General features: G+C 28.8%; 1 long non-coding RNA gene across 1 annotated transcript in view; it reads left to right on the forward strand.

The window, feature by feature from the left end:
- LOC129976245 (uncharacterized) overlaps positions 1-4,786 on the forward strand; it is a 256,684-nt gene extending 251,898 nt beyond the window's left edge. The window contains exon 4 of the long non-coding RNA XR_008785106.1: positions 4,340-4,786. This is a non-coding gene — a long non-coding RNA (uncharacterized LOC129976245). The remainder of the gene's footprint in view (positions 1-4,339) is intronic.
- Positions 4,787-8,106: the final 3,320 nt, after the last annotated feature.

The raw sequence follows: 8,106 nt of genomic DNA on the forward strand, positions 1-8,106 counted from the left end.
TATTAATAACTGAGACGACAGGTTTTTTTTGGATCAATTATTAAGGGAAAAAAAACGTTAAAGCATTTATCGCACATTAGGTATGATAGTTTTCAAGTCCTATATTTCTTATAGAAGAAAAACGGGAAAGAATGAAAATTCACTAGGATTACAAAATAGTTGGTTTATCACTAGAACGTTCGAGATTTCGATTACCCTTAAACGTAAATAGGTGTCATTTCAACACCGCGATATAAAATAATTGTAATAACTCATTGCAGGACCACTGTTCAGTAGGGTGTAGTTTTAAGACTTTTTAATATTATTTCATGTATTTCATATATTTATTCATATGACCCTTTATATCATAAAAGAAACTGTAACAAAACAAAGTATTTCTTCAGATTCTGCGCATTCTTCAGTTCGTTTTCAAGCCATATTGTGTCTTTATTGGAATCTAAATTAGAACAAGACAGCTTATCACCATCTGAATCTTTCTCAGAGAGCTCTCTCAACAAATTAGCAATTTCATGACGGCTTAGACTTTTCTAAGAATCATCGTTTCAGAGTATCTGCTCTGCAGAAAGTTCGAAAATAAAATGTTTTTTTTATGAGCAGATAAGCAAATGTTGTGTAACGAAACACTTAGATACAACAATTTTAGAATAATTGATTCAATTCCGTTGGGAACCTAATAACACTGTATTCAAGGTAAACAAATTTGCGATAGTGCTTTGGGAATATTGTTTTACTAATGGTATCTACTTACGACAGCTATTTATAATGATAAGTTGCCGTGATGTCGAAACAATACCCAGCGGACGTTCTAGGTATATTTAGTTGTAAAATCTCTCCTAATTAATCTAGAACCACAAATTTTTTTCTATGTAATCACCATGAAAAATAATTAAAAACCACAAAAAATTTCCAAATTTCCAGCTAAAAGAAAAGAGGACCAACTATCTGCTGCTAAACAGTCCAATCGACACCGACTGGCGTTCAAATGTTATAAAATATTTTTTTTTTTTTGAATGTTCATTCAACAAAGTTTGAGACATTGAAATTGTCAAATCATCAGTAATTAAATAGTATTTTGCCGCTAACAATCTGAGTGAGAGAGAGAAACTCTTGCTAATCAAAAACTAGTAAATTAATCTTTAAAATGGAACACAAATTATTTTTATGGATACCTGAAAATGGTGGAAACACAAATTATTAGCTATGTAAAATATATGTAATTTTGATTTTAAATGTAATGCAATACCGACTTCCAGAAGAAAATGGGAACGTCAAAATTATTCATCCTCCCGCCCCTTAATCTATCAAGTTAAAAAAAAAAACTATTGACAATAAACGTAAAACTATAAATTTTGGAAATTATCAATTTCGAGGCTTTATGTTGTAGTAAAAACTTTTTCAGATGATTATTTTATTAAATAATAAACAGAAATATTTTTATTTCTGTATAAATAACACTCAGTCATATTGAAATGATTTATTTCCAGACTTTCTTAATCCGGTTTTAAATATTGACTATTAGATAGTGTAGTACATATTAGTGTATTGATGAGATGACATTTGGATTCTTTAATTTTATACTTTTTTTTTAACTATATAAAGTGCAATTTTGGATTCGTATAAGATGAAGTTATGATTCCATTCCATGTTCCGATGAACATAAAAGATCCAATTTTAACACTGAAAGGAATGAAATGTCAAAAGATGTATTTATGTGTCTAAGAATAGAGATTATTCTGCAAACAGACAATTCATAAGATCATTCTTCTTGCATGGATTACATATAAATTGTTTTGAATTCAAAATCGCTTAAAATGATATTTTTTAGTGAAATATTTGTAATTGCTTCTTTAAGAAAATTCGATTTATGTGCGAGTATTTTTTTTTTTTTGGCACATTATAAATTAAATAACGTATTTCGCTTTAATTTAATGATTATAGTTTGTAGGCTTTAAGAAGTGTTAAGATAATTTTTTGACAGAACTGTGTTTGTTATCGTAGGGTATTAATTTGTTTAAACCTCTTTTATTTCAAGGATTACACATCCAGTGAACTGCTTTCTTATTGTTTTAAATTTGTCTTACTTGTTATTTAAAAAATATTAATAGTGTAGTTTTTAGGCATGAAGCATAGAAAACTTGTTTTGTAAATATTTAAAGTAAACCCGAAAACCTTTCACCAGCGTATAGCATTATGTGTTAAATCCTCATTAATTAAAATTAATACGTTTGCTGCCGTGATTCACGCCATATTTAATACTAGGCGCCTTTGGCGACCAGCCGGTTCACCAGTATTACCTCTCTCTACAATTTTCAATTAAATATTTTAAGTAACTGGTCTCTTAATAGATTCTCAAACAAAACATTTTTAATCTTCAAATTTTGATAGTCATACCAAACTTATACTGTTGTTTAGATCGTTTCGTTCAATTTACTATATATATTTTCTTAATGTGTTGTCATTTCCGGTAAAACATCAACTTTAATTTAAAGTGGAAATGATGATATTGCAATTAATATAAAGATATATTTAAATAAAACCAAGCGTTTTATTTTATTTATCATCTTTATTGTTATTTATTAATTATTATTATCGAATATGAGTATTGCAAAGAGAATCGCTCGGTATTTAAGTCTTATGTGAACTACAAAATATGTTTCATAATTTATGTAATATCTCAAAGAATAATTCAACAAAAATTTCTCAGATTCAGCATAAAATTCAGTTTTTAGTTTTGCTTTCAAAAGGATTGAAATAAAATCAATAATAATATTTTGTTCCGGCCTATTAATATATTTCAAAAATTATGAAGTCTAAATTTAATGCAGTAATGTATCATATTCTGGACACACCAAATTTTAAATGAATGAATGTTTCTATTTTCCACGATCAACTAAGACTTATTTATGAAGTTTTGAATGTTAAAAATTTAGAAAAACTCTACATTTTCATAATGTTAGGCCAATTAATCTTGAGAAATCTGCGCGCTGATTGGCGCATTTTCTTTGAAACGATCGATGAAAAATCTAAAATTATCCTTTTTTTATTGAATAGTGATATATAAATTTTCATAAATCAGTCAGTTTAAGTGATTGATTCAGTTGATTGGAAATTAACTCTTTTTATTTAAAACATTAGTGTTTTAAGAACATTTTGTTATTCGTGGTTTCCACAGCAGAAGCTTTATGCAAAATCAAAAATTCGTTATTTATTAGAGCATTTATTGACATAAAATATAATCATTTTCCATTTATACCATTTTAGCTGATCTGTGTCTTACTAAAGGTTTACAAATTAGCTGTGTGGCCCTGATTTGAATGGATATCCTGTTCATATTAAATAAAACTTGCCTTAAAATAAAACTGATTTATTGGATTGTAAAAGATCATAAAATAATTTTTCTTGAATTTTTTTTTAAAATAATATTTCATATTTGTTTTATTTCCTACAGACACATGCCGAAAATTATATTTTTGCAGATTTTATTTCTAAAAAGATTTAATTTATTTTTAATTGGAGCTTTAATTAATGTGATGGCAACACTTTGAAAAAAGCTAATTTTTTTAGTATGAATGCGAAACGTGCTCGTGCAGCTTAAATTTTATTTTTATTTTGTACGAACAAAATTGTTGAAAAATATAGTTAAAATATTTATTTAAAAATTCATTAAAATTAGAAATTTAATTTTAAGGGAAAAACATTGGTATCATTTAAAAGATAAATTTTTGATCTTTAATTTCATGAAAAATCTTTTTTGTGCGGTTATATTTTCGGAAGTTATAGCAGAGACATGCCAAAATTTCGCTTAATTTTTAAATAAATAAAATTCTAATTAAAAATTCGAAAAAAAACCCAGGTGAACACTCTTGGTCTGCAAGGTATACACGTGCCAAATTTGGTAGCTGTAAGTTGAATGGTCTGGCCTGTAGAGCGCCAACACACACACCGAGCTTTATTATAAGCATAGAAGAAGCATACTTCTTTGTCGTGTCCTATTAACGGCAGTGAATATCCAATTAGATAATATGTATGAAAAAGGCGATTCACTTGAACAACATATTAAACGAAGGAGATATAAAATAAATACCGAAATTATCTAATCGCATCAAAATTTTCACTGAAGGAGAAATTTTGTTGTCAGCGTGTTAAAAGTAGTTATCAAAATTTCTTACTCATCTGAGGTATTAAATTTTGAATTCAAGTTTTTCTGCTGTGCTGTTGTTTGAGCCCAAGATGTCCCTTGTATGCTGTTTTAAATTTGCTTTAAAAGTTTTATCTTTGCATTGCATTGCATGCTTAATACATTTCTTTGATAAAGATTTTTATTTGTTTCCTCCTTTAGAAATCTTTTTGCATCCTATTGATGGTCGAATGGAGAGTAATATCTGCTTTTTAGCTAGAAATCAAGCCTTCAGAAAGAACAAAGATTCATTTTGAGAAAGTTATCCATCTTTTACTACCAAATCGTTCCAATCCCTCATCCTGGAGAGGGGCCTGTGGTGGTTGTCATTTGATGATTCTCTGGAAAAACTGAATGCCAGAGTTTTTGCTTTTACAAGAAATATATTATTCTATCATTCGTAAAAAACTATCGACAAACTCCACCCTTATTAAATTCTTACTGCAGCTTCAAAGAGTGGTGGACCGATACCGTGGATATAATATGTAATGAGAAGAGAGAATAAAACATCTTAATCTCGAAGAAATATATTATCAATTCGACAGGGAAATTTTGTTACGATAACAATTCTGGTATACGATAACAATTCAACATACAAAGACATCCTCTAACATCAATAAAAGCTCATTTTAATTTGCACCCTAAAAATTAGTTGTTTTATCCTTGCAAACAAATTTTGGATAAAGAAGTTGTCGAAACAAATAACACTGTAAAAAAAAAAATTGAAAAGAAAAATGATGTCATCCGATAAAAGTTGAAAATTACATCTCTAATAACTGGGTATTTCCTGTCTTCAACTGTTTGTGCAACTATTTCAAAGATGCGTATAATATACTTTAAATTCACATGTTTTTTATTCTTGTGAGCAAATTAACTGATCCTTTGAAAAGCATTTATTAATACTTTCATTATTGCATTATCAAATCGACGATCATCTTCCAGTTCCGGAATGTGAGAGCAAAACAACAATTCTCAGGCAGCATTTATGTTTCCTGCTAAATCGCAACTTTTTCTGCTATGGCGATTGACTTTACTTTCTTTCCACTGCTTTATGAACATTATGAGTGATTCTAAATTCGATTTATGACTAAAAAGACAATTATTACAAAGTGCAAAGTAGTAGTAGAACATTGTAACTTTCAACTCTTGCGTCTTTATATTTTAGTTATGCAACTTGTGACATTTTTTTCTCTTCGACTAAAAATATCGTATTCTGTGCTTTTTTGAATAATAATACTTCTCTCCCACAAAAGAAAAGGGAGGACCCCTCATCACATGCATCCAGACGCTTGCCTATTTTATGAGTTGGTATGCTAGTGATTTGTGGTCAAGCAGCAAAAGTGTGTCAGTTTTTTTCCCCCTCTTTAAGTCGCACCGATTAATTATTTTCGAATACTCTAAATGTAAGATAAATTGATATTTAAAACTATTAATCATGTTTCATAATATATGACTTAAATATTTGGGTAATTTATGTCAATAAATAGCGATTTTAAATGTTTAGGAATTATTTAGTTTCAAATCAAATGTTACTTCTTTGTCGACTTTGGATGTATATTATGCATAATATTTTTGTAGTCTAGAACCTAAAACGGCAATGAAAAATAAATAGTGGAGGCTTGAGAAGGAAGATAAATCTTCCTGCCTTCGGCTGAAATATTTAAGAAATTAGCTAATTAAATTAATTTTCATAAAAATTTGCAAAAACATTTTTTTTTAATTTAATTCACTGCTAGTTAATAAAATTGAATTCCTAATAAATTAGTTAATGTTAGTAACGAAATAATCGTAATTTCTTATTTCGTTAGGTTAAAATAAAGACTAAAGAAAAAATTTTGCTGTGAAAAGCTGGGCTTCTTTAATTCTCTTTATGGAGAACGAGAGGTCCCATGACATGAAGCAGATTTGTCAGAAATTTAATTTTAGAAAGTTAATGTCTTTTATGATTAGAATGAACGCATGTACTTGAAAATATCTATTTTGTAAATATGGGCATTGAAGGCGGGTTGCAAAATGTTGCTATAGGCAGGCCCGTTAATTAAAAGTCATAGATTAAATAACAGAATACGTATGCAATGTTGTGATAAGTTTTGAATAAGGTATTTCGTATTTTATGGTAGTTTGTGTATGAAATATAGATGAGAGTAAATTGTTAAGTATTACGATTGATAAATTTAAATGCACTAAATAATAGCATAAAAGTATTAGTAAATGTACTTAATATATTATAAACGTAAGTTTTTAAAATGGCATGAGTTGAAAACATTTTAAAGTCTCTGTTATTAAATGAGGTCTAAAATTAATAATGATTGGTGAGAAAACATTCTTTTATGAGAATAAATATTTAATTTAATCACCATAAATTTCGGTATAATGGAAGAATTTATTGATTTGGTTAAATAAGAATGTCCTGAATGTTTGATATGTATAGCCGAAATTGAAAGGCGTATGGGGGTTTCTGGTTCTCCCTTGCAATTCTGCGTTTGGTGTTCGCTGAATTTTATACCAAAAAATAAATGTAATTAAAAGTTACAGGATAAAATTTTGTAAAAATTGAATTGTTGAAACGCTAGAATCAATTCTTATTTTAGTTGTAAAATAATTTGGTTTATAGTAGGGTTGCAATGGTATTTTGTGGGCCATTAAAATTTCCATAAAGAATTATTGTGGAAGTTTTGACAGTTTGAATTGGCGATTGCATTAACTAATTATGAAGAGATGAGGTATTCATGAGATAAAAGTTGGAAAATTTTACTTGGAATAATATGTTATTGTGTTTGGACATCTCAAGTAATTTTGCTTAATCAATGGTTTAAATTGAATCGTAGCATGTCCAGTGTCGTTGTGAAGCATCTAAATTGAATTTGGCAATAAATATGCATTCTGAACTTTAGCATGTAGATGCTAAAGCAATAAACAGCTTTTTATTACGTTTGAGAGGAGCTATACTAGTGTGAAAAATAAATCATTGCTTTGCTTCATCCCTGGAGCATTGTTTTTATATAATCGGCGATGTTGAAATCGTCGCTAAGGATAGTCTAATAATAAAATGATAGGGTGTAATAATTTCAAATCTCCCATATGCGTTTGGTGAGAGAAATTCATAAATTGCGCGGATTTTAGCATAAAACAAAAGCACACATATTTTTAAAAAATTTATCATATTTGACAGTTTTTGAAGAAGCAATATCCCCAATGCTATTTTATTTTCTTGATTATAAAGAGACAGTATTCATATTTGACTTTCTGTCCGTTCTTAAACACGAAAGCAGACATACTTTGAGTTCTCTAAAATTTGATGTATGAATTCCAAAGCAGATTTGTAGATTCCCATCAAATCCTTGAATGGAAAATCTCAAGAAGCAGTGTATTTGTTCTGGTACAAATAAAATAACTAGATAAAGATATTAGTTGCTTAGGTTTAGCATCTACCGGCTACTGTTATGAATTCTTTTTTGACCATCTGTCATTTCGTAATTTCCTATGTATGTTTCCTTAATAATTCAAAAATTCGATATATCAAGTAAATAGAAATGGATAGGTCATTCTTTGATTACAATTATTGTTCCATGTCCAATTTTGGCTTTAATCAAATCGGAAAAGCACGTAAAATATATACTTCATCTTTGAGTACTTTCTTCTTACCCAATGCTAGTTATTAACAGTAGTAGATTAATCAGACAATTTTGCTGAATACATCGCGTAAAGTCTTGCCAAAACTCGACAGTTTTATATGGAGTGAGAAAACCTGTATGCGAGTAAATTTGGTGAAATTACTTTTAGAGAACGACATTTCAGAAGCATACAACACAGTTTTATTTCAATACAAAGACGTATATTTTAATTGTGTGAAAAGCGGGCCAGCATATTTGGTATTTATCATGCAATTGTTGGATAACGAGACTGGACTGGATTTTTTGTTGTTGTTG

This window comes from Argiope bruennichi, chromosome 7, assembly GCF_947563725.1.
Source record: "Argiope bruennichi chromosome 7, qqArgBrue1.1, whole genome shotgun sequence".
NCBI classification, from domain to species: Eukaryota; Metazoa; Arthropoda; class Arachnida; order Araneae; family Araneidae; genus Argiope; species Argiope bruennichi.